The following is a 27836-nucleotide window of genomic DNA, read 5'->3' on the forward strand; positions in this document are numbered from 1 at the left end:
CCACTTTTAGATGGTTAATCTCTTTGACTAAGGAGGGAAAAGAGGTACTAAGATGCAATTAGACATGACATGAAGCTGAAAAATGAGATGGCAACGACGTTATTTTTTTTAGACTAATACTCCAACTTAATTGAATGCAGGACTAGATGGATTTCAAAAGCTTTGTGTCATAGTGATTACTACTATTTCCATAGTTATTATTTTTATAAGCCATCAAAGCCATGGCAGTACCCACCACACAAACACGCTTTGCCATTTATTGTTTCAATTTTATATTCACAAACAAATATACTTAGATCTAGGTAATACCATTGTGGTTTGGTTACTAGTGCATGGTCGTGTGTGATGCTCACATTGCTCAAACCCGTGATCGATGATGGCCGCTCTCTTGCGGTTGTGAGTTAGTGTGCAAATTCAAATTTTATGCCAAAGTGCTGGTTTTACTCTGATTTTTACATTAGTGGAAGCTGATGTCAGTCAGTTACAGGTAAACAATTCCTTTGTTTTTTTCTACCCCCGGCCTGAACAAAATGAAGCATTTTCATTATGTAAGGCTTCCCTTTTATATTTCAATAAAAAACAAATAAACAAACAAACTGAGTAACCCTTTTCTTAAACAAAATGCCCAGGGTGTAGATGAAGAAGGAAATGTAATAGGCACATTTATTTAAATCAAATCCTCGGTAAGAAATGGAGAATCTGCTGTCTTTACTTAGAAGGCTACACAAATACTCATCTGTCAAATTTATAGGTGCAGTTCAACGATGTGCCTCACTGGAAATGAGCGTTTCCACTGCACAGTTTCCAGGGGAAATCAAAGGCTCAGATGTTTCCTTTATCGGTGTCTCTCTTCATTCCACCCATGCTTTACGAACGTCGTCATTCCCAGCCTGACATATTCACTTCAGAACGTTCCTTAATCCCGCACTAGGATCTGTTCGCGTCCTAGGAAGGCAGTTCTCTCTTGGCATTCACGTGGTTTGGTTGAGTGTTTTCTTCATTTTTTTTTAAACTACCTTCCACTGAGATGGGGTTCAGCCAATTGTCCACAATCACGGAGTGATTCAGGCCTTTGAGATGCTTTACCAGATCAACTGACCTCTGAGAAATGTACTTGCATTCTCAGTGGGAAAGGAACCTGATGACTCCCGTTAAGATTCCGCTACCCGTGTCCTGGACCACTCGACGCCTGACCCTACCTGCCCTTGGGGGGCGGGGGGGGGGGGGAGATGGAGCAGAATCAACGACACAGACTCCAGGAGCAGAAGAGAAACTCTTCAGAAAGCTCATCTGAGCACTGCTGCAAGCTCATTTAATACGCTCCACCTATGGCCCATTGGTCCCAAGCAAGCATCTCCTCTAAACAGCAGTTCCTGATTGGCTGGCATTGTCTGCAGCAGCAATCCTTGGTCTCTCAGGCAGTCCTCAATTAGGTCCTCCTGCAGGGGGTGCTTTTAGTGGCTGTGTGGCCCCCAGCGTTTACACAGAGGTGGCCCTGCTGTTCCTGCTACAGATAATGCCCGTTTGTACAAACTTACCTGATTGATCTCACGCATAAGGCTCGATTTTCACTGAGAATCCTATTGTAATGGAAACAACCGTAGCAGCTAGCTTTTCAGTGTTCAAGAAGGTCGAGATTCTTCTGTGGCTGCATCGTGGTCTTTATTTCTGTCTCAGTTTTGCAATTTTCTTCTGTAACGGGAATGTTCTTTTCCTGGTGAACTTTTCCAACAACACTTTTACCTCCTTTAGGAGTTATCTCAGAAGCCACGGGCAGTGGGGCAGGCCCTAGCTGCACACACGCACACACATGGGAAGCAGATCGGAAGGATGCCACTCAGAATGACAGGGTCTCATACTTAGCCCTGGCTGTTCTGGAACATACTTTGTAGACCAGGCGAGCCTCAAATCACAGAGATCCTCCCACCTCTGCCTCCCAAGTGCCGCCATAGCTGGCCTCCTGAATTAAAAAAAAAAAAAAAAGATTTTGAGTATTTTCACATAAAGGACTAATAATTGAATATTTAGGTGTTAACCTTATTTAACCATTTACAATGTATAGACCAAATAAAACACAGCAGTGATAAACAAGGGTAAACTTCGGGGTTTCGGTTTTTGGTTTTGTGAAGACAGAAAAGAAAATATTCTAGGGGGCTGAGAAGATGGCTCAGCAGTGAAGAGCACTTCTCACTCTTGCAGAGGGCCTGATCTGAGTCCCAGCACCTACGCAGTGGCTCACAATCCTCTGTAACTCCAGTTCCAGGGAGAATCCAATGCCCTTTCCTGTCCCCTCGAGTACCAGGCACATACATGGCACACACACATACCAGCAGGCAAAACATGCATTAAAAATAATAAAAACTAAAATAAGAATTTGAAACACTCTGATATTTTACTCTGTATGGCCTGGATCTTGGACTGTATGTAGCGGTTTTCTGGAACAGTGAGCAGAGTCTTGTTTCTGTACCCAGTGTCTGGGAAGGGTGACCTACCAATGGCCATAGGATGTAAATGGTTACTGTGGGAAACCATCTGAACAGACTCTCAATGCACAGCCACTTAAATAAGCCACTTTGCCACGGTCCCCTCCTGTAGTACACGGCAGACACATGTGCCACCACGTAAGGGTTTCTGAACTTGAGGGGAGCTGCATATCCATAGTCCAGGAGTGACTCTATAAAGCAGTTCCCCAAAAGGTGGGTCAGAGAGAGACCTCTCTGGAACACTCTGTGTGGGAACTGCTCCTTGGCTGTTTGGTAGAATTCCTGGTCAAACCCTCTGCTCCTGGCACTTATACCACGCTGAGCCGAGAAGCATTTATATCCTCCGTGCTAGTTCCTCACTGGTTTATGGTCTGCTTAGATTCACTCTTCAATTCCATTTTGAGAGGGAATTGTCTGGTTTTTTTTTAAAAGAGTTTCCTGTTGTTGTTGGGTTATCTCTGCCTCCCTTCCTCCTCTCTCCTGCCACCTTCTTCCTTTCCCCCTCTTAATAGCGTCTTGTTTTTGAGACGGGATCTCAATTTGCAGCCCAAGCTAGCCTCAAACTCAACACCCCTTCTCAGCCTCTTACGTGCTAGAATCACAGTGATTGGCCACCACCCCTAGCTTTGTGTTTGCTACTTTCTATTGTTTGGGTTTTCTGGGTCTCGTGTAGCCCAGGCTAGCTCCAACTCTCTCAAGGATGACCTTGAACTCCTTGCCTCTATACACCCCCTACCCCCTGTGCTAGAATCACAGGCCTGGGCCGAAGCCCTCCTAGATTCATAGTTGTGTGCCATTTAATCCTCAGTACAGTCTACCTGTGTCTTCCTGGCTGTCCCTAATCCCTGCCCCAAGTCAGTCCTTTAGTCTTTTAAAGCTGTGTATATGTATGTTCATCTTACATGTATGTGTGTGCACATGTTTGCAGTGCCCCCGGAGGCCTGAAGATTGTAGTTACCGATAGTTGTGAACTGCCACGGGGGTGCTGGGAATTGAGCCTGGCTTCTCTGAAAGCACAGACAGTGCTCTTAACCACTGAGCCATCTCTCCAGCCCCTATGGTAGTCTGTTTGTAATGGTTCATGAAACCCAGTAGATGTGTCAGTCTCTCATGTATTATATATAACAGTGTTCATCTGTATTCAAGTCAAAGAGATCTCGTGTTTGCTGTTTCACTCACCAAGCTGGACATTTCATCTCCATTCCAAGAATTTATTCTCCTCTAAACGTTGGAGCGCAGTTGTTTAAATTAAACACTTGACATAAACCCATGATTATCTGTAAAGAGGAACCTCAGTTGAGAAAATACCTCCATCAGTTGCCTGCAGGTAAGTCTATAGGGCATTTCCTGGGTTAATGATTAATGTGGGAGGCCCCAGCTCACTGCAGACAGTGATACCCTCAGGCAGGTGGTCCTGGGTTCAATAAGAAAGCAGGCTGAGCACGCCTTTAATCCCAGCACTCGGGAGGCAGAGGCAGGCAGATTTCTGAGTTCGAGGTCAGCCTGGTCTACAGAGTGAGTTCCAGAACAGCCAGGGCTACACAGAGAAACCCTGTCTTGAAAAACATAAAAGAAGAAAAAAAAAAGAAAAAAAGAAAGAAAGCAGGCTGAGCAAGCCGTAGGGACCAAGTCAGTGAGCAGTGTTCCTCCACGGTCTCTGCTTCGGTTCTGCCTCCGGGTTCTTGCCTTACCTTCCTTCAGTAGACAGTGACTGAGAGTACGTAAGCCAAATAAACCCTTTCCCCCTAAAATGGTTTTTTTGAGCCTTTATCAGAGCAACAGAAGCCCTAACTAAGACAACTGGCCCAGCTGTATCCCAGCAGCCCCAGTGCTCGCATGCTGCATTCTAATGTGTATTTGATAGGTCTACTTTTGATAGCCTTGGGTTTCGGTATCTCCCTCCCCTGAGAATCCACAGATGCTCCAATGTCGTCTGTAAAATGCTTAGTGTTGCAGACTATGCACGCCTTGTCACCATGCCTCCATTCTCTGTCACACACATAATGAAGGTAAGTACACGGATGGCTTATAAATCGTGCCACCTAGGCAAAGTGACAGGGGAAAGATCTGCACATAATCGAGGCACAGACTTGACCAAACGTTCCCTACCCACAATGGTTGGCTCCACGGGCGTAGAACGCACACAGGAGCACAGTTGGTGTCTTTACCTCTGGCACCCTGAGAGCATTTTACACTTCCTCACAACCAGAAAGTCAGTCAGAAAAATCACCTTGTGATTAGCAACTCTGTGAAAAAAATAAAGACTTGTGGCAGCATTTCTTGCTGTCGTATTCCATATGTACTAACATTAATTCTTTTGATCGTGTGTGTGTGTGTGTGTGTGTGTGTATGTGTGTGTGTGTGTGTGTGTGTGTGTGTGTGAGAGAGAGAGAGAGAGAGAGAGAGAGAGAGAGAGAGAGAGAGAGAGCTCAAACCTGTGCCTGTACACAGAGATCCAAAGTGACCAGGTGTCCTACCTCATCATTCGCTACAATATTGTCTTCAAGTAAACAGGGAGCTAGGGTCAGTCAGCCAGCCCCAGAGATCCTCCTGTTTCCACCCTTCACAGCTCTGGAGTTAAACCTGGCTCTGACATGCATGCCAAGGACTTGAACTCAGAGCCTCATGCTGGAAGGGAAAGCACACTTACCGGTTGAGCCACCTCTAGCTCCCAGTCAGCCTTAAGACCTGTCTGCTCTCCCTCCATGGAGCTTTTCCACAGGAGCCACCCCCTCTGAGAGAGCTGCTTCTCAGGTCTTCAGCATGAGCGCTGCAGGCCACAGGCATGAGGAGGTGCTGAATTCCATACCCGTCCATGTGAGAGTGCCCTGTACCCTCTATTCCCCATTGAGCTCTCCTGAGGCATTCACCTTCCCTGACCATGGGTGCCAGAGTGTCTGTGAAAATGTCCTGGGCATTCCCAAACTAGGAAATGGCTCTGTGGTCGCCATTCTGTTCAGCATCACTTTGAAAAGATACAAGCAAGGGGCTGGAGAGAGAGATCAACCTGTAAAGTGCTTGCCACATAACCATGGGACCCTGCGCTCCATCCCCTGAACCCACGTGGCAATGTAAGTTTGTCATCCCAGCCCTGGGATGACAGAGACACTCTGGCCAGCCAGCACAGCCCATGTAGTGAGCTCCAGGTCTCAGTGAGAGACTGTGTCCCAAACCAACAAAAAAGATGGCTCCTGAGGAAGGATACTGGGCACAGGTGCACACATATCCACAGATAACACAAACATCAAATGAATAACACATCTGAAAAAATTCTTACTCTCAACGATAGCAAACAATATAAAATTTCAAATCAAATTAAGGTTCAGTTCAAGCAAACATCAAGGAAACAACATTGACCTTAGGTCAACAGTAAGGATAATGATGTTTGAGGCTTCTCAGTGGGGCAGAGCTATTTACAAGTTATAAACTCTTCAAGATGTTACCAAAATTCTGTGGCGTGCATCATGAGCGAAAGCCAAACCCTCATCCACCAGGGACATTGACACCACCAACCTGCTTGCTCGCCTCTGTTCCATAGACACATGGACTAATTCAGTCTTCAGGCAGGCAGGGCCACATGGCCTGGACCAATGGGGCTGTGATACTGAAATGCACAGAAGAGTGGGTGCAGAGCAAGCCTGGGTCTCCCCGAAATGCTGGTATGTAGATTCCCAAGTTGGAGCTTCTTCAGGCTCGTTGTTAGCCAACCATGAGACACAGCTGGTACCAAACAGCCCCTGGCTTCAGTGGCTTAACAGGACAAGGCTTGCTTCTTATCCTCTTCTATACCCAGTGAGGGTGTTGATCAGCCCGTGCCAAGATGATCTTGGTGATGTGCCAAGATTCACATCAAATGAGGTTCACTGTAGCATTACTGTGATGGTATAATTTTTACAACACCCTAAATGTCAGAAAATAGGAGCTAGTGAAGCAAATTATGGCCCACGATAGAATACTGTAATAAATACTTTACAACCAAGAGGAGTGATATATTGAAGATCTTTAGTAGCAGTTGGGGAATTTTTCCCCCAATAAAATATTGAGCGAGAAAGGCACACTGTGCGATCACTTCTCTTTTTTTGTTTAAAACAACCGACATGCCCACAGAAGAGGGAGTGGTGAGAACCAGAGAGACGGCTCCAGATGAATGATGAACAGACCATGGGGGGTGGGAGAGGGAGGGGTGCGAGCAAGGGACGGCAGTGGAACGCTGAGAGATGCTCTTTCACGCAGTACAGAAAAGCGAAGAGTGTTTTCCAAAGCCTTGGGAGCAGCGGTGGGGATAAGCAAAGACTAGCTTCAGGCAGACCGTGTTGAGCAAGAGGCCTGCTGGGTGAAATCACTGAGTGGGCTCGGTGCCAGCATAACCCTTCTCCCTTTCTTTCCCCCAACAATGATCTCAGGTTGCAGCTCCCTACCAAGGTTGAAGGTGGATAAACAGAGGAGTGCCACTAACCACGCGGATGGACGTCCAAAAGCCTTCTCATGCTGGCTCACGAGGATCTTAGGCGTGGGTTCCGAGACATGCCATAAAACGGCTCAGAGAACTCGGACTGCACGTCCCCAGGAGTTTGAAAACCCTGCCAGACCTTGGTTGTCCAGGAACATGGTGTGCTGAGGGAGGGTGTTGGCTTACAGACAAACAGGACATTTTCTAAATGATCAGGGCCTGTTCCAGGAAAAAGCCTGAGGAGTGGAGGTAGGGTGGATCTCAGTGTTTTCAGAAGTGGCCAATGGGTTGACCAAAGCACTCTCCATGTCTCAGTCACAGTGACAAGCTCCAGAGAGTCCACCATTAGTCTGAGGAGCCCCTGCAACTACAAGGCTCTTCCTTCACCGTCCCGGAGTTTCCTGAGTCACAGCATCCCTGTCTCTGAACACTCTGGGGTGAGACATTCCTAGGGAGATGCTGAGAAGCCTGGGTAGGAGCCTATGAATGCCTCAGCAGCTACAAATCACTGATGATCTCCAACTCCTATGAGCAGCTAAGGGAATAGTAGTGTAGTCGATAGTAATATACGCGCAAAGAGCAGCCATTGCGAGCACTTGCTGCGCTTGCAGAGGACCTGAGGCCAGCTCTTAGGATCCACAATGGATGGTTTATAATGCCTGTAACTCCAACCCCACAGTATCTGACATCCTATTCTGGCCTCTGCAGGCACTGCCCACTCATGTGCACATAGACCCACCCACAGATATATACATATATGCACATAAATAATTAAAAATAAAATAACTCTTTAAAAAGGAAAGAAACGGACCCTTAATCACAGAGGGCACCTGAGAGAAAAAAAAAACCCAAAGGTAACAGGAGAGGAAGCAGCAGGTGGGACTGAGTTAGACTCCGCATAAATCAACATTTCCCATTCGTTACTCATATGATAGATTTCTATTCAGCACACACTGGATGGGTTATCTTAGTGCCTGGGAATTGCATACATCCAGTGGTAATAAAGGCTACCATCCGATGGAGGATAGATTCAAACTACAGGACTAAGAAGGCCATGGGGACCTGGGCAGGACAGTGAGCTTGAGCTTAACCCTCAATGACAAGAAATTCTGTGCCGTTCAACCAGGAATACAGCTTGAACACAGTCTGCACATGGCTTCTGGTTGGGAAGAGGTTCCCGGAAAAGGGGAAGGTGACACTGAAACACCCCTGGATGGACTGTCCCATGCTCTGTGATAAAGAAAAGTGCTGGCCCGAGAGGCATTCATTCCGTGAGATCCCGGTTCTCTGACTACGGAGATATTGAAGGTAGCTTTCTGTCTCCATTTATCTGATTATCCATCATCAAGCAATGGGCATCTTGGTTCAGTCACATCATCAAGTTAGCCCTTGCAGAAGCGGATGCCAAGACAGTTTGAAATGCAGAAGATCCCAAGGAACACTTGGAAGGAGTTGATAGGAGACACGTTGTTCAGAGAGGGAAGTCTTCCCACCAGGATCCAGCCAGAGATGGAGGGTGAAGATTAAAGTGTGGGCACCTCATCAGTCACAGCAAAGAAAGAGTCCTCACAGCCCAGTAGGAAGCCTGGTGCAGAGACACCAGACTCTGTCTGTCCTCAGTGGTGTCTGAAGAGGCATAGTTGGACCCTATCTGAGAAGGATGCAATCTCAGGTTGACTGTTGCAGAAGAATGTGGCAGCCGACTGGACTCTTTATGGCAGACCAGTTTGCCCCAGCAAAGAGCCAAGCACTGGGACTCTGTGGTGACCTCACAGGACCCACTTTGTTTATTTGTCATCAAAGTGAGGACTGATGCTGCTTGCAAAATTCGGAGGTGTTGACTCAGATAGATTGTGGTAATAAGGATTTCATCCGCGGTCCCTGCCCAGACGGAGGTCTAGAGGTTTTTGGCAGCCTGGCAGACATCAGGATGAAGGAGACTTAGCCTCTGTTCCAGACTGTAGTTGTACTGATACCTGGGAGAGAGACAATCCCATCTCACTGGATCTCAGGGCCCTGCCTGTGCTGCAGCGTCAAAAAGACCGCCTGCTTCTGAATAGAATGCAGGCATGCATGCACAAACGCAGGCTTCCTCCCTGGAATGCAGATTGTTGTGTGTGCCAGTGTCCTGTGACCCTCTCTGCAAATCCCATGGGACATGTGATCCAAAGAACCCTCTGTCCTCTGATTCTGAGCCAGGAGTCTCACCTTCTGCCAAGAAAGTATCTTTTACCCCCATTTGAAAGTGGCAGCTTAACCTGCATGCAGGAAACCACTGGAACTTTCTTTAGCTTGCAAGCACAGTACGAATCTCAGCTCCTGTTAAGTGAGAATCCCTGGAAGGGTGAGCTGAGCGCTATATGAAATCAGCATCATAATTATGGGTTGCCAGGTTCAGCCAACTGGAGGTCAAGGATGCAATTAGGTCTATAACAGTCCTCTATACTGAGGAGGCACAGAACTTTCCAGGACTGTCCCTAGGCAATACAGGTAGTAAGGTAGTACTGTTTGCATAGAACTTATAGTGGGCATTTCAAGCAATTAAGAGATGATTTTTAGCCCATGAGATTACATAAATTCTATACAAGTACATGTAAGTTCTAAAAGATTACATTGTAGCATGTGTGTGTGTGCAAATACATCATGGTACACATGTGGAGGTCAGAGGACAATTTATGACTTAGTTCTCTTTTACTTCCATGTAGGTCCCAGGAATCGAACTCAGGTTGTCCAGCTTGGCAGCAAGCACCTTTACTTGGTGAGCAGTTTCATCAGTCCATGCCATCACAAATTACGGAGCATTATCACCACACAGTTTGTTATCTGTGGAAGATCCTGGAGCCATTAGAGCATCAAAGCAGAGAAGATGAGGTTTTATTTTTAGCTGGGTAGCCAGGCCATAAAGGGGGCGGGATGAATCTGTCCTCACTGAAGCTGAGCTCCAAGAAAGGGAGGTCACCAGGCAGGGCCTTGTCAGGCTCCATTTCCTGAGCCACACTGGGGGAGATAATGAGGTCCTGGGACACAGTGGCCACCTCAATAACCTGGCTGTAAATCACCAATATTTGTTTTAATATAGTAATAGTGACAGGTTGTCCCGGGACCTCATTCCCAGGGTTATTTATAGGCTTTGTAAAAGACAGCTTAACAGGATAGATCACATTTTAATGTGGCAAAGCTCCTGGTCATAGGAGTGTCTGTCACAGAGGCCAGTGTCTCCCTGAAGGAATGGTTTCACTGTGAACGAGATGAGCACAGGTGAGAGATGATATGTACTCTCATAGAGGTCTGTTTCCTGGACACCAGAGACGGAAGGACCACAGCCCCCACAAGCACACTGCCTGACCCTGGCCACGGCTCAGACCCAGCATCCCTGGTCCATGTGCCTCTCTTCGGACCCATCATCTTCTATCACTTTCCTCCGCTGACGCTGCAGGTGGCCGTCCCAGCTTTCCACCCACAAACGCTAAGTATCACAGCAGGCTGTAACTGCCAGGCTGATCTCACACGCGGCTTTGGAAAGGTGGTGAGCTTAGCACTGACCTTGAGCTGTAGTAATAAAAACCACACGGCGCTGGCATAAAAACCAGACAAGTGTGGATCAATGGAACTGAAGACCCAATGTAAATCCACACACCTGTGGACACCTGATTCTTGTGGGGGGGGAGGGTTATTTCTTTTGTTTTATTTTTTATAAAGATGCCATAAATACACACTGGAAAAAAGAAAGCATCTTCAACAAATGGTGCTGGTCTAACTGGATGTTCCTATGTAGAAGAAAGCAAATAGATCCATATCAATTACCCTGCACAAAGCTGAAACCCAAGAGGATCTAAGACCTCAACATACAACCACATACACTGAACCCAACAGAAGAGAAAGTGGTGAATAACCTTGAACTCATTGGCACAGGAGACAACTTCCTGAACAGAACACTAACACAGCCACAAAGAGGGGCAATGGTATGGACTTACTTATATACGGATTGGCTTATATTAGAATGGCTGTAAAGCATAATCATGCTACAACAGACAGACCTAGAGAGGCTAAGCAACAAAGGAGGGCTCAACATGGGACGGATGGATCTCACTGGAAAGGGGAAACAGAACAGATTTCAGGGTGGACAGGCAGTGAGTGGGGATGGGAACAGGTGAGGGGATGGGGGAGGAGAGTACTGGGAGAGACACCTGGAATTGGGGATCATTTTGGGGGTGATGTAAAAACCGAGTGCAATGGAAACTCCCAGGAATCTACAGGGGTGATTTTAGTGAAAACTCCTTGTTAATGGGAGACACAGAGCCTGAACTGGCCACCTTCCCTAGCCAGGCAAGGCTTCTAGTGGAGGGACTGGGAAACCAACCCAGCCATAAAACCTTCAACCTACAATTTGTCCTGCTTGGAACCAGAGACCTAGGATAGAATGAAACACTAACGGCAAAACAAACAAACAAACAAACAAACAAACAATAATAAAAAAGTTTAGAAAGTCAATTCCTAATGATACTCTGCTACATTTGTAGACTGGCTCCTAGCATAATCTTCATCAGAGAGGTTTCATCCAGCAACTGATGGGAGCAGATGCAGAGACCCACAGCCAACACATTAGGTGGAACTCAGGGAATTCTGAGGAAGAGGAGGAGGAAGGCTTGCAAGAGTCAGACAGGTCAAGGATACTATAAGAAAATGACTCACAGAATCAACTAAGCAGAGCTCATAAATGCTCATAGACTGAACTGACAAGCAGGTAGTCTGCATATATGTTATGGTTATATAGCTTGGTCTTCTTGTGGGACTCCTAACAGTGGGAGTGGGAACTGTCTCTGACTCTAAAGTGGAAATTTCTGGTTTCTTTGGAGACTTGATTAGGTTATAATGATGGTTTTCTAGGCCAGACGGGTGAAAGAATGCTGAAGCAGACACGGGTGAAAGAATATTTTCCTATAGGAAACACATGAAAGAATGAATGATGCTTAGAAGGAACATTAATATGACCCAACAGACAGTGGGAGCTTGAGGTTTGGTTTGCCTCGATCCATTTTGCTACTCATTGCTGGTGAGAAGCTTGTATTGGTTCACGTTACAATTGCCGAGCTTCACCTATGGAGTCCTCTTAGAGAGAAACTCACCAAAGAACTTCTAGTGAGATTCCTGAGGCTTCTTGTGGTTTCTGAGGACTTGGGCAGGTTGGTGAGCCTCGGGGTTTCTTCTGGATTGAATTGCCCTTGCTGATTTGTGTGTGCTGTCAGCTGAATTGGCTGGACTGCAGCTGCTGATTCATGTTTGATGTTTGCTGGTGAATTGGACTGAGAATAACGAAGATTGGCATCACCCCAAAGAACAGCTTCACTTCCCCTGTATCCTATTATTCTTTCTTTTCCACTCCCTCTGTGGTGGCTGGTGGGCTAGAGGGGAAGTTGAAGCCTTATTAAGATAGGTTGTGAAAAATATATGCCTACAGACTCTTGTTACCTGTTTTGGGGACCCTTTTCTTCCTACTGGATTGCCTTATCCAGCCTTATTGTGAAAGGATATGCATAGTCATCCTGCAAGAAGATACACCATGTTTGGTTGATGTCCCTGGGAAGCCTGCTCTTTTCCAAAGGGAAACTGAGGAATGGATCTGAGGAAGAAGGGAGCTGGGAAGGGGTACTGAGAGGAGATGTGGGAGGAAAAACTGTAGTCTGGATATAATGTATGAGAGAAGAAAAAAAATTTTTTAATGTGGTGAGCTAAATTAGGTGGTGGTTACAATGCACACCTTTAATCCCAGCACTTGATAGGCAGAGGCAGGGGGATTTCTGAGTTTTAGGCCAGCCTGGTCTACAAAGCAAATTCCAGGACAGACCAGGCTTCACAGAGAAACCCTGTCTCAAAAAGAGAAAAAGAAAAGAGAAAAGGATGTTGATGTCCTAAGCTGTGCAGACAGTGCATCCGGTGAGGCGCTTGCCTTACAGGTGGGAAGACTCAGGGCAGGCACTGTGGTGCACACTTGTGATCCCAGGGCTGGTGAGGACAGAGGCAGAGGCAGAGAGGGGTAGAGAAGGACAGAGAGTCAGAGGCAGACAGACTCTCCAGGGCTCGCTGGCTAGCCAGCCTAGGCTGCTTGTAGACTATCTGGCCAGAGAGATCCTGTGCCCCCCCCAAAAAAAACGAAATAAAACAAAACCAGGAAGAAATTCTCAAGGTGGTCAATGCCTGAGGACCACCACCTCTGTCTGCACGCAACATATATGCATGTGCACCCCATATAGGAACATGCACACAAACATGCACATACCCATGTGCACATACATTGTGAGCCATGTATCCCATCTCAGAGTCCCCAGTCAGGAGATCGCAAGCCTGGTCCCTTGCTCTCTATACACCAGCTACTCCCTATACACCAGCTACTCCCTATACACCAGCTACTCCCTATACACCAGCTACTCCCTATACACCAGCTACTCCCTATACACCAGCTACTCCCTGCTACTTAGCTTGGCAAGGCTGCTCTTCAGCCAACCTGCAGTCCAAGGCACATTTCCCTGAGTGGTATGTTCCTTGATGTGGGGCCAGAGCTCTACACAAAGAAAAAGCCTTCCTTGGCTCTTGTGTATGTGTATGGGTGGGGTGCGGTGAGGGGGCCTTCAGAAGATGACTAGAACAGTAGTGACCAAAAGTCCAAAATTAGAAAAAAAAATAGCTGCGATATTGGCCACTATCCTAAGAATTTGTGGTTCACGATCTTGTTTTAAATAGCACCGATGCTTCAATTGATTTTTTTTATTCATAGCTGATGATAGATTTATGTGTTTGACTGTGTTTCTCCAATTTCATCATCTTGATAGAATACTTTCCTAGCAGGGATGTGACATAGGTATGGTCCTCTGCTGCAGCTGGGGTGTGCTGTTCTAGTCGGCTGGCATATGAGCCTTGGTATATCTATACCCCACAGAGCTCAGAGTCTGAATGTTTCAGATCCCTAGCACCTACTGTTCCATAACCACACACACCATTCTCCCTCCCAAAGTAAGAAATATTGACAGGAATATAAGACAGCTCTGTCCCTAGGTGAGAGTGAAACTGTTTCTCATGAAATAAAAATGTGCAGCTCCCAGGTAGTCCAGCCTGGGTGTTCCTGGACATTCGTTGGAGAGCTGAAAACCTTCATACAAAGAAGACCTTGTCCATGAGTGGTCCACAAAAGCAAGAAGGCTGGAAAGCATGTCCTTCAATGGCTGCACTGTTCAGCAAATGATGGTGTGAGCATCCACGACATGCTGGCTGGCCATAAGGAATAACTAGTATATCAAACAGCTTGGGTGAGTCTGGAAGGATTCATTCTGAGCAAAGGTGATGCTCAAAAAGTCACATATCTTTTTCTGTATCACTCTTAAAATGGACATGAGCCGCCTATCTTCTTGTCAGGACCGAGGGGCCAGTCATGCGTTTCAGGCAGTCGGCTCCCTTCTCCCAAGATCAGTGGTGATGCCATGAGGGTGCTAGAGAGGAGATCTGGGTTCCAGCAGAGCATGCTCTCTAGCAATGTGAGTGCCAGCCATGGCAGAGTTCTGCTGAGTGGCTGTGCTCTTTCATCCTCTCTACCCATGGTATTTGTTAGTTGGCAAGATTCCAAGTAGATTTCTTTTTAATTAAAATGTCCTAAAATCTGTCTGCAAAACACAGGGAATTTGCACAGAAAACCGTCCATGAAGAGCCTGTGGCCACCCAGCATGAGCATGAAGGTCTAGTTCAGCAGGGTGTATGTGGTCAGCTCCTCTGAAGGTCGGGAAGATATAACAGAAAGGAAGACCACCACTAGGAGAGCAGGCTTCCCCACAGTCCCCAGTCTCGAAAGTGCTGGCACAGGGACCTCCAACACATGAAGCACTGTGGGCTCCTAAAAGGTCTTCAAAGGATGTTGACAAAATGTGCTGGAGTTGGACAAGACCTGGTTGGATGATGAAATCCCCTCTGTTACAAGGAGAATGTGTTAGGAAGCAAAGACTTGCTGTGTCCTCAGTATAGACCAGTGCACAGAGTATCCATTGCCCAGGTAACAAGAGACTTGCCATTCAGGAAACTTACGCTTCTTAGCACAGGCAGCAAACAGTGGCCTCTGTTCTTCCAAGCAAAAGTAATTTTCTCCTCCCTCAGGTAACAGTGGTCTCAATGCATCCAGACAACAGTGGTTCCTCCGCTCATACAGGTACCTGGCATCAACCGTTCTCAGCAAAAATGGTCTCAGTACAGTTCGTGTAAGATTCCTAGATGACATGGGTAAGACAGGGCTCAGGTCTCTCAGGTAACTGATCCCCCAGGTTTGCTACCTGTCTCAGATCCCTATGTAACAATGGTCTCTGATGCCCTAGATTACAGTGCTCCAAATCCCCAGGTAACAGTGGTCTCAGCTCCCTTGGGTGACAACTCTCAGACTCCTCAGGAAATGATATTCTCAGAAAACAAGGCAACAGGGTCCTCATGTTGCCTGGGTTACAGTGTTCTCAAATGCCCAGGTAATAACAGTCTCACCATTCCAGGTTACAATGCTCTCAGATGCCCCAGGCAATAATAGTCTGTTTTCCCATGGAACAGTGGCCTCAGGACAGCAAGGTAACAGTTTTATTGGTCATCCATGCTGTAGTGCTCTCAGATCTCACAGATAACAGTGGTGTTAGATTCTCTCAGGTAATAACTGTTTTCATATGCAATGTATCAGTGCTCTAAGACATCCCCAGGTTACAACGCTCTCAGATCTCCAGGTTACCAGTGGTATACCTCATGTTCCAAGGGTCTCCAATACCCTGTGTTATTATGGTCTAAGATCCTCTACTTAATACTTGTCTTCACAACTGATACAACAATGCTTTTAGAACCCCAGTTTACAATGCTCTCAGGTTCCGAGGTAATAATCTTTAGACATGCCAAGTAACAATATTGATCCTCCAGGTTACAATCCCCAAGGGTCTTGATCCCCTGGTTTCCCCAAGATCAATCTTAGCTGGGACATCAAGGCTGTTGAGAGCATTGTAGACTATTGTTAGCTTGAATAATCTCAGAACAGTGTAGCCTGGTGTATCAAGACGATTGTTACCTTGGGCATTTGAGAGCATTTTTCTTGGTGTATAAATGCCACTTCCAGATAACAATTTTATCAAATTTCCCAGGTAGCAGTGGTCTCAGAAGCCCCACATAATGTTCTCAGATGCTCAAAGTCACAATGATTTTGATTCACCTGCTAGCAATATTTCCCCAGGTTGCAATGTTTTCAGATCTCCTAGGTAATAATGTTCTCAGATCATCCAGGAGATGACAGTCATGTTCCCTACAGGTAATAATGCTGTCAGATACCACCGGTAACAACGGTCTTACCTCCCCAGGTAGAAGAGTCTTGATACCACAGGTTATAATGTTCTCAGCTTCCCCAAGTGTTGGTGTTCCCATCTTCCCAAAAAAGTGATGGTCTTATCCCCGATGATCTGCAGATGTTATAACCTGGAAATCCAGACCCTTGTTACCTGGGGATCAAGATCATTCTTGCCAGGGGCATCTAAAAGTGTTATCACCTGAAATATCTAAGAGGATTGTCACCTGAGGGATCTGAAAACATTGTCACAAGGGACATTGAGACCATTGTTACTTGGACCACATGAGAGCATTGTAATCTAGGGGATAAGACCATCACTTTTTTTTTCTGATATCATCCATGTAACAATGGGCAGATGTCCCAGGTAACAGTGATCTCAGATAGCCAGTTAGGAGTGGTCTTCATCTCTCCCTCCCCAACACACACACACACACACACACACACACACACACACACACACACACACACGTAAGAGTGCTCTAAATTCCCCAGGCAGGAGTGATGTTGATCTCCCAGGTCAGTGTCCTTGATCTTCTAGGTTACAATCTCTCAGATGCCCCTAGTAACAATGATCCTGTGCTCGCTGATCTTTAAGACTGCAGTATTCTCAGGTGTCCCAGGTAATGATGGTCTTGATTCCCCAGGTACCCCAGGAAACAAATAGCTAAACCTCCCAGGTAACAAGGGTCTTTAGTCGCAGGTAATAATGGTTTTGATCACCCACATAAAACTGGTCTTCATCTCCTAGGGTACAAATCCTCCAGGTTAAAAGGTTCTCAATTCCCCAGGTAACAATTTGCTTAGATCAACCAGGTAACAATGGTCTTGATTTTCCGAGATTACAGTATTCTTGGATCAGAAAACAATGAATGGTCTTGATCCAAGTTACAATGTGCTCAGACCAGTCAGTAACAATGGGTCTTTATCCTTACAAGGTATATAGCCTCAGATCAGCCAGGTAACAATTGTCTTGATCTCCCAAGGTTACCATGTTCTTAGTTCAGTTAGGTAGGATGGTCTCTGCCCCAACAAGTTACATGTTCTCAGATCATTAAGATAACCATGGTCCTATCCTTCCAGGTTACAATGTTTTCAAATCAGTTAGAAAACAGTGGTCTTGATCCCCTCTAGGTTACAAAGTTTTCAAATCACTTAACCATGGTCTTGATATCTCAAGGTTACAATGATCTCATTTCAGTTAGGTAACAACGGTCTTTATCCCCCAAGTTACAGTGTTCTCAATTCAAATAGGTAACAATGGTCTTGATAACTGAATGTTACAATGTTTTCAGACCAGCCAAGTAACAATGGTCTTTAATTCCTACAAATCACAATTTTCTCAGATCAATCAGGTAACAATTATTTCAATTCTCTTTGGTTAAAATGTTCTCAGAACAGTCGGAGAAAATGGTATTTAAGCACAGCTTCTTTGTGCTCCCAGAAAACAATTTCCAGAAGATTTCACCTCAACGTTGCTGGTATCTTCTTAGTCACCACTAATTCCTTAGCTCCAGCTAACCAGCATCAATTTTCCCAGTAGTTCCTTCCATTCTTAACTCTAGAGCCAGAGCCACGTGGCTGAAGCTGCCGAGTTCTGCTGCTTACAGGAACTAGAATATGATCCCCTTGTACTATTACATTATCACTAGCTTTATGTTTTCTAAATCCTTCACTGCCTAAGCTTGGCTATCCTGGTTTATGCTCTGTAGATTGAATCTTGAATGCAGACATCAGCATGCCTGTCTCATTGGATTAAAGGTGTTCTAGATCAGTCAGGTAACAATGTTCTCCCAAGGTTACAATGTTCTCTCATCAACCAAGTAACAATGGTCCCTACAAGTTACAACTTCCTCAAATCAATCAGGTAACACTTGTCTTGATTTTACCAGGTGTACTGGCTAGTTTTGTGTCAACTTGACACAGCTGGAGTTATCACAGAGAAAGGAGCTTCAGTTGAGGAAATGCCTCCATGAGATCCAACTGTAAGGCATTTTCTCAATTAGTGATCAAGGGGGAAAGGCCCCTTGTGGGTGGGACCATCTCTGGGCTGGTAGTCTTGGTTCTATAAGAGAGCAGGCTGAGCAAGCCAGGGGAAGTCAGCCAGTAAGGAACATCCCTCCATGGCCTCTGCATCAGCTCCTGCTTTCTGACCTGTTTGAGTTCCAGTCCTGACTTCCTTTGGTGATGAACAGCAGTATGGAAGTGTAAGCTGAATAAACCCTTTCCTCCCCAACTTGCTTCTTGGTCATGATGTTTGTGCAGGAATAGAAACCTTGACTAAGACACCAGGTGACAATATTCTCAGATCATCCAGGCAATGATATTCATCACCAAAGGTTACAGTGTTTGCTGATCAGTCAAGTAACAATGGTGCTGATTCTCAAGGTTATAATGTTCTAAGATCATCCAAGCAAAAGTGGTCAGGATCTCCCAAGGTTTCCTTGTTCTCAGATCACACAGGCAGCAACGGTCTTTATCACCCAAGGATATAATTTTCTCAGAGAAGTCACATAACAATGGTTTTGGTTCTCTCCAGGTTTGATGTTCTCAGATCAGCCAGGTAACAACAGTCTTTATGCTAAAAGGCTGCAATGCTCTCAGATACATCAGGTAACAATGGTCTTTATCCTCACAAGTTCCTGTTGTCAGGCCAGCCTTGATCATCCAAGGTTACAATTTTCTCAGACCAGTCAAGTAACGATGATCTTGATTCCCATGTTATAATGTTCTTAGATCAGACATGTAAAAATTGTCTCTAGTGCATAAAAGGTTGAAAATTTTGAAGGTCAGTCAGGTAACAATGGTTTTGATTTTCTTAGGTTACAATGTTCTTGTATTAGTCGGGTAATAATTGACTATATCCCCACTTAACCATATTTCCAGATCAGCTAGGTGACAAGGGACTTTATCCTCCCAGCTTCAATGTTTGCAGATCAGTCAGGTAACACTGGGCTTGATAACTCCAAGGTTACAGTAGTCACAGATCATCCAAATTACATGGTCTTAATTTATCCCCACAAGTAACAATGTCCTCAGATCAGCCAGGTAACATGGTCTTGATCAACTAACATAACATTCTCAGATCATCCAGGTAACAATGGTCTTCATCACAAGTTCCAGTAGCCTCAGATCAGAAAGGAAACAATGGTGTCCCCTCAGTCAGGCAACAATGGTCTTCATCACCACAAGTCACACTGTTCTCAGATCAGTAAGGTGACAATGGTCTTGATTCCCTCCTGGTTACAATGTTTCAAGTCACCTAATGATGTTCTTTGCTCCCTCCATGTTACAATGTTTTCATATCAGGTAAGAATGGTTTGGTTCTCAAAGGATACAATGTTTTCAGGTCAGGCACATAACAATGGTCTTGAACCTTTCCAAATTAAAGTGCTTTCAAATCAGATAACAATGGTCTTGTTCGCACATAGTTACAGTGCGCTCAGATCAGCCAGTGAACAATTTTCTTTACCCCAACAGTTACAATATCCTCAGATCAGCCAGGGAACAATGGCCTTTACCCCTATACTTTAGAGCGTTATCAGATCAAGTCAGGTAACAATGGTCTTGATTCTCCTAGGTTACAATACTCTCAGATAAGCAAGGTAACAATTTATTCTCCATTGTTTCAATGTTCTCAGATCAGTCAGATAACAATAGTCAGGATTCCCCCCAAATTACAATGTTCTCAGATAAGCCTGGTGTGATAGTTTGTATATCACATTATAGTGCTCGGCCCAGGGAGTAGCACTATCAGAAGATGTGTCCTTGTTGGAGTAGGTGAATCACTGTGGGTGTGGGCTATAAGACCCTCATCCTAGCTGCCTGGAAGCCCGTATTCTGCTAGCAGCCTTCAGATGAAGATGTAGAACTCTCAGCTCCTCCAGCACCATGCCTGCCTGGATGCTGCCCTGTTCCTGCCTTGATGATTATGGACTGAACCTCTGAACCTGTAAGCCACCCCCATTAAAATGTTTTCATTTATAAGACTTGCCTTTGGTTGTAGTGTCTGTTCACAGAAGTAAAACCCTAACTAAGACACCTGGTCACCACTGACTTTATACTCCAAGCTACAATGTTTTCTGATCAGCCAGATAACATAGTTCTTTTCTTCCTAGGTTATAATAGTTTTAAGCCATCCAGGTAACAATGGTCTGAATCCCCAGAAGTCACCATGTTCTCAGATCAGTAATGTAACAATCATGGTCTCGATACCTACCCTTCACACTATAGTGCTTTCAAATGGATAACAAACCTCTCGTTCCTCCATGGTTACAGTATCCCCAAATAAATCGAGTAGCAATGGTCTTAGACACCGCCATACCCATCTACAAGGTTCTTAGATCATTTATGCATATCAGTGGTCTTTGTTCTCAGATCAGTCAAGTAACAATAGACTCGATTCTCCTAATTTACAATGTTCTCAGATCTGTCAGGACACAATAGTTTCATTTCCCAAATTTAAATGTTCTTAGATTAGTAAAGTGACAATAGTCTTTGTCCTCCAAGGTTAGCATGTTCTCAAATCCAGTCAGTTAATAACTGTCAGGATTCTTCTAGGTTACAATGTTCTCAGAACAGCCAGGTACCAATCATCTTGATTTCCACAAATCACAATCTCAACAGATTAGCCAGGTAACAATGGCCTTGATCCTTACATTTTACAGTGTTTTCAGATCAATTAGGTAATTAGATCTTGATTCTCCCAGAATATAATGTTTTTTGATAACCTTAGTAACACCTGACTTTGTCCTCCAAGCTGCAGGGTTCTCAGATCATCCAGGTAACAATTCAATTAACTATATGCCCCAATTTACCACGTTTCCATATCAGCCAGGTAGTAATGGTCTTTTACTCCTATGTTACAATGTTTTCATACTGGTGGAGAAACAATGCTCTTGATTCCCCCAAGGTTACAATGTTCTCAGACCAAACAGGTAACAATAGTCATTATCCCCCAAAGAAACAAAGTTCTCAGATTAGTCAGGTAACAATGATCTTGATTCTCCCAGGTAACAAAATTCTCAGATAAGCAAGATAACATTGACTTTATCCCCCAAGTTGTAGTGTTTTCAGAGCAGCCAGGTAACAGTGGTCTTGACTCCCCCTAGGTTTCAATATTTCAGATCAACTAGGTAACAGTGGTCATGACCCCCTCCAAGTTGCAACACTTTCAAATCAGGTAGCAATCAATGATACTGGTGTCCTCCACATTACTATGTTTTCATATCAGGTAACAATGGCTTTGTTCCCCCAAAGTTACAATGTCCTCAGACCAGTCGGGTAACAATAGTCTTAATCACCCTGGTTACAATGTTTTCAGATCATTAAGATAAAAATGCTCTAGATCCCCCAAGGCTACAATGTTTAAAGATCCCCCAGTAACAAAGGTTTTGATCTCCCCAGATTACAATGTGCTTAAATCAGTTAAGTAACAGTGGTCTTGATTCTCTCATGTTAAAATGTTCTCAGATCAATCAGGTATCTTTTGATACATATGCAGCTAGAGTCAAGAGCTCCGGGGTACTGGTTAGTTCATAATGTTGTTCCACCCTTTAGCTCCTTGGGTACTTTCTCTAGCTCCTCTATTGGGGGCCCTGTGATCCATCCAATAGCTGACTGTGAGCATCCACTTATGTGTTTGCTATGTCCCAGCGTAGTCTCACAAGAGACAGCTATATCAGGGTCCTTTCTTATAGAACCCAAGACTACCAGCCCAGAGATGGTCCCACCCACAAGGGGCCTTTCCCTCTTGATCGATAATTGAGAAAATGCCTTGCAGCTGGATCTCATGGAGGCATTTTCACAACTGAAGCTCCTTATTCTGTAATAACTCCAGCTGTGTCAAGTTGACACAAAACTAGCCAGTACAACTGTCCTCTATGAGCCAGGTAACAATGATTTTGATTCTCCCAGGTTACAATGTTCTCAGATAATTCAGATAAAGATGGCCTTGATCCCCCAAGATTACAATAGTTTTTGATCACCCAGGTAACAATGTTCTTTATCCCCACAAGTTACAGTGTTCTCAGATCACTCAGGTAAAGATGGTCTTGATTCTCCCAGGTTACAAAGTTCTCACTTCAGTTTAGTAACAATGTTTTTGATCTCACAAAGACAAGATGTTCTCAGATCAGACAGGTAACAATGGCCTTTATCCCTGCAGGTTTTTCATATCCTCAGAACCCCAGATTACAGTCTTCTCAGATCTCCCAGGTAACAACGTTCTCATATCCCCCAGGTAACAACTTTTTTCAGACCAGAGAATTAAGAATGGTCTTGATTTCCTGTGCTACAATATTCTCAGATACCTCAGGTATCTGAGCTTCCAAACGCAACAGTGGTCTCAATCCTCCTATGTAGCATTATTCTCAGATCATCCACTTAGTAGTAGTTCTAAACTCACCCAGATAACAGTGATCACAGCTCCTTCAAGCAGGTAATGATCTCAGCTCACTCAGGCAACACTAAGCTCTAACAGTGTTATCACCTCTCCCAGCTAGGACTGGTTTCCTCCATCATGGTAACAGCTGTTCTCATAGTGTTATTGCTCACACATCTAGCACACCATTGTTCTCCCCCAGGTACCTGCTCTTCTCACCACTACCCAGGAAACAGTTCTCACCTCCCAGGTACCAGTGTTCCTCCCCCCCACCCCCAGGTACCAGTGTTACTATCACTACCCTCCCCCAACACACACACACACACACACACACACACAGCAGAACAGTAACACTGATCTCACCCAGTCCCTCTCCCAGGTACCTGCTGTTCCCACCACCATTCCCCAGGTAACAAGGTTCTCACCTCTATCAGATAACCAGTCGTTCTTGGCTCCTCCACCTCACGGTTGTGTTGGTTCCTCCAGGCAACAGGTGTGTGAGCTCACCCAGGTGACAGTGTCCCAAGCGGCTCCAGGGATCAGTGGTTCTCAGCACCTCAGGGAACAGTTTCCTAGCTCAGCCAGGTGACCAATGCTCTCACCTCTCCCCAGATACTAATGTTATCAACACTCAGATACCAGATCTCAATTTCCCAGGGATCAATGTTCTTACAGTTCCACAAGGTCCTAGTGATGTCCTGCCCTGAGGTGTGTGTCCTCAACCTGCTATGTACCAGCGTTCTCACTTCTCACAGCGTAAGTTTTCACACCCACCCCCTTACTACTATCCTTCTGTCCCCAAGTTCCAGTGTTGTCACACCACACCTCTGCCAGGCAGCAGTGGCTCTCAAAACTAGAGCTGTATCATTTCCTCAGGGTAGCAGGTGTGTGAGCTTACCCAGGCGACAGTGTTCTCAGCTCCTCTGGGCAGCATCGGTTCTCAGCACACTAGGTAAAGTTTTCCTAGCCCACCAGATGAGAGTGGCTCTGGGTTCCTCCTGAGACAAAGGTGCTCCCTGGCTTCTTAGCCCGTTTCTCAGCTTACCCTAGTAACAACAGTCTGTGATCACTGGGTAACTTCCAACTTAGTTCACAGGTTACTGTGGTGTCAGGTCCTCCCGGGGGTCAGGGTGGAGTGGGATGCAGGCAGGAGCTGCTTTGGCAGAATTCGTGGATGGCGCCTTGACTCTTTGCCCTGTGAAGTGTCACTCCCTCTCTCGGATTCTACAACTCTATATTGAAAAGGTCAAGTGCCCTCTGAAGTGTTTGTGTTCTCCACAGTGCTGTGGGCTGATGGCAGCCCCGTTCTGCTGTCCCCACACCCACATCAAGCCCACTCACCCAGTGACACAGGCTCTTTACCTGATTCACCAAGGAATTTGAAACTGTGCTAAATTGACACCTAATTTGACACCAATTTGTACTTCTGTTGTGTTTTGAGTGGCCTCTCAGGCTTCACCTATGAACAGACACTACTGTGAGAGACATCAGCTTCCACAACTGCAATCAAACGTTTCCCCCCTCACCCCAGGGTAGTGGGTTAGTTTTATGGCCCACCCTTTCTGGGTACCTGGCTCTCCCAGGGCCCCTGTCCTAGGCTTCTACCCAAACTCTACAAGCTCTTGATGAAGCATGCCATGACACCCCCCAAACCTGGTACCACCCAAGCCTGGATTCCCAAACAGAGACAGCTATCGAAAAACATTACAATTCCAACTCTGGGAAGGTCAAATTCTGCTCAGCTGGAAGTTCTGCTCCTATCCAGGCTAGAGGACTAGCCTCCTTCCAAGTCAAGCAGTAGTACTACTGACTTGTAAAACATATTTAATCTCAGCTAGGGGCTTCTACCCTGCCTTTCATCATTTAGTTCCCAAATAAAAGACACACACAACCTTTAATTTATAATAAGCCTTAATCAGCACTAGAGTTGGGCAGATATCTATCCTGTATGGTATTATGTCTATTTCCCTGACAATAACCCTACTATATGATTTGTTATGTTCTGTTTGTCTGGGCTGTTTTTAACTCCAACTAGCCAACCCAAATGGGCCATTAGTTTAAGATTCTTACCCCTATAGCGGCTTCTTCTCTCTCCATCTTCCTCTTTCTCTTAGTGGTCTTCTCAGATCCCAAGCCCCAGTATCCTAAACCCGGCCTATATCTCTTCTGCCCACCTATTGGCTGTCAGCATCTTTATTTAACAAATAGTTTTAAGTCAAGGAGCAAGGTCACATTGTACGGGCAGATTGTCTCATTCAATACACATTACAATACACATCAAGAGATCAGTGTGCAGACTACCCCAGCATGCTCAGGGTGTGTCCAGTTAGAGAGGTCTTTGCCTGACACATCTAGGTTCTGCATATTGAGGCTGTTCCACCCCAAACTTGAGGAGTAGACGAAGAGGGAAGCCACTCAATGGTCCTCTAGCAGAACTTTGAGTTCCTGGCAAACCCCATGATTCAACTGGGCTGTTCACTTCACAGTCAGACAGCTACAAATGGGTCATTTCCTCCGCTCAGGGCTCCCCAAGAACAGAGCCATAGTCAAGTCCTCCATCAGCCAAGCATAACCTGGGCCACTGGAATACACTGGAATACAATGATTGTCTGCCCGGTGCTGTAGGAGAGAGGCTGGCCTGCAGGCACATGTTGAGAGTTTCAGAGATTCAGCTGACAATTGAGAGACAAGGACAGGGATGCAAGTCCCTGAAGAGTCAAAGACCTAAGCCCTCAGGGTGGCACAAGCCACAAGGATGAAGCAGAGGCAGTTAGGAAGGGCTGAAGAGAGACCAGTAAGATGGGCTGGTTGGTCTGGAGTCCCTGGAAGAGCCAGCTCAGAGGCCACCAGCCAAATGTAGGGGAAGCCATCCGGAGCGGGGAGCTCACACTTTTAGGCTAGCTATCTGCAGCGGCTGCTGTCACCTCAAGCAGGGCCAAGCCAAGTGACAGTCTGTTCTGTGCTGCTATGTCAGAGCGCCACAGACAGAATAATTTACAGTGAACAGAAACACCGTGATTCACAGTCCAGAAGCCAGCAGCATCTACACATGTTAGATACTGTACTATATCTATGGGAGAGGGTGGTGTGGCCTGAGGAGGAGGAGGGAAGGCAGAGAATCAAAGCAAACAGAGACTGAAAAAATGGGGAGGGGCTAAGCCCACCCCACAGTCACAGGCCTACTTCCACAGAGCGGTATTAATTTACCTCACCTTCTTGGACCATTTGCTTCTCATCAGCCCCGCCCCCTATCATCTTGAAGATCAAGTTCCCAGTATGCTCTTGGGTGATCCATCGGAACCATAACACAAGGGATGCAAGTGTGCTTGCCTTGTGTCCCGGAAAAATAATGAACTTGAGACTATTCACTTACAGAAACAAAATGCACACTGAGGTGAAGCATGGAGCAAGCACCAGCTCCAAAGGGGGCCCCAGGGCGTTCAGGCACCTGCGCTGTGTGCGCTCTTGCTGACAGAGTCCTAGGCCTGGGACCTTGACCTGACCCCAGAGACAGCGCTGGGATTCCCAACACTGTATTACCTTCTCATAAATTACACCTCAAAACAAGAGGGGGCTGTAGAGCTGAAAACACAGCTTCCCAGAGTCTGATACCAGTCTCATCTCCCTGTTTCCAGCATCGTCTGAACCAACTGAGGTAAGTGTGGATCTGATCGGTAGCGGTCCTTCCATGGACAGATAGTTGGGTGGCTGTCACTCAAGGTTAAGATAATCAGCTGGGAGACAATGACCCCATGCTAGGTGTTTCTAAACAGGGGCTGGCCGGGCTGAACAGACCCGGAAGCTTTGACACAGTTACTTGCAGTCCAGGCAAGGCATGCAGGAGGTGGAGACACAGGGCTGCATGCAGACAAAAAAGCCCAGGCTAAAACCACAGGAGGTTGAGGCATGCTGTCATGTGTCCCTCCATCAGTCTAGGCTGTGTTACTGTTTTCAGTTTTGCGTAGGAAAATGGCGACATGCTTCCTATGCCTGCGCCATGCAATGTTCTGGCAACAAAGGCCCGAGTATCTGAGTTCACTGTGTGGCAGCCCTTGAATGTTGTAAAACACATCACTCTGTGGAGTCATTAACCGAGGCATCTCACCACAGACACGCAGCTGAGATTCACCAATCATCTAAATTCCTGGCACAGTTAACCGACGAACAAGAACAACTCGAGTCCTCCTCGAAGCCTCTGAAAATGTCAAGTGCTCTTGTTAGCTCTACAGAAGTGTTGCTTTTCAAATGGCAGCCAGCGGCTGAGGCCCTGTGAGGATGCACTTCACTCCTGGGAGAGAGGGCTCTGCCAGCAAGATCTCTCACAGCAAGGCGCCTTGCAGGACTCATTTTACTGGCTGCCTCTCTGAGGTGACTCTCTGGGGAGGTCCCTCTCTGGGGGCACTCATTTTTGTAACAAAAGAAATAGTGAGCTTCTAATTTAGTGAGTGGGAATTCCTAATGGATAGTCTCAAGATGCTAACATGACTTCTTGGGGACAGGAGCCACCTCTACTGTACCAGCAAAGTAGGGGTGGGGGAGGGTTTGAGACAAGAAGACAGTGAATCACCCCAACCAACTGTCAACTGCTCCAGTCCTGAGGGAATAGCTCTCCATTCCTGAGAGCACGAGAGCTATGTAGCATGTCCACTGTGTGTGACCCAGAAAAGTGGGACCAATTCTGACCAGATACCCCTACCCCCAGCCAGGAATTTCCACAGGGGTTATTCCTCTACAGCCCGACTCAGAAGTTGGTAGATAACCTGGGCTGGGAGCTAGATTCTGGAATGCCTGTGGGATGGTAAGAGACATGGGACTCCAGCTGAAGGACCAGTTCTCTCCTTCAGTTATGGACCCATGAACAGAGAAAAGGAATGGCAATGTCAATAGGACTCTGCTGAGTTCCCAATGGAATCATATAAGTCACTTACAAATCAGGTGTCAGGCTGAGGGACAGCAGCAGAGCTTCACTGGCAGCCTTGATTCATAATGGTGATGGGAGTCGTTGTGATCATGGGCATTGCTCCAGGGAGATGGAGCGTGGACTTCAGGTAGCCAAGTGCTCTCGTCCTCCCTGCCGAGTGAATGCAGGTGACTTGCATGCAGAAGCTTGCCCCCAACTTGCAGTGGCCCTCAGGAAGCACACCTGCATGCCACAGCCAGTGCCAGCCATGTTCATCT

The 27836-nt window shown here is 46.0% G+C and overlaps 1 long non-coding RNA gene across 1 annotated transcript; it reads right to left on the reverse strand.

The window, feature by feature from the left end:
* On the reverse strand, window positions 1-27836 carry BB123696 (expressed sequence BB123696). The gene is made up of 3 exons (NR_027893.1): window positions 27587-27836; window positions 3663-3760; window positions 1-1960 (listed from the first exon to the last, which is right to left on the reverse strand). It is a non-coding gene; the product is annotated as an expressed sequence BB123696 (long non-coding RNA).

The sequence above is a fragment of the Mus musculus genome, chromosome 13 (assembly GCF_000001635.26).
Source record: "Mus musculus strain C57BL/6J chromosome 13, GRCm38.p6 C57BL/6J".
In the NCBI taxonomy this organism is placed as follows: Eukaryota; Metazoa; Chordata; class Mammalia; order Rodentia; family Muridae; genus Mus; species Mus musculus.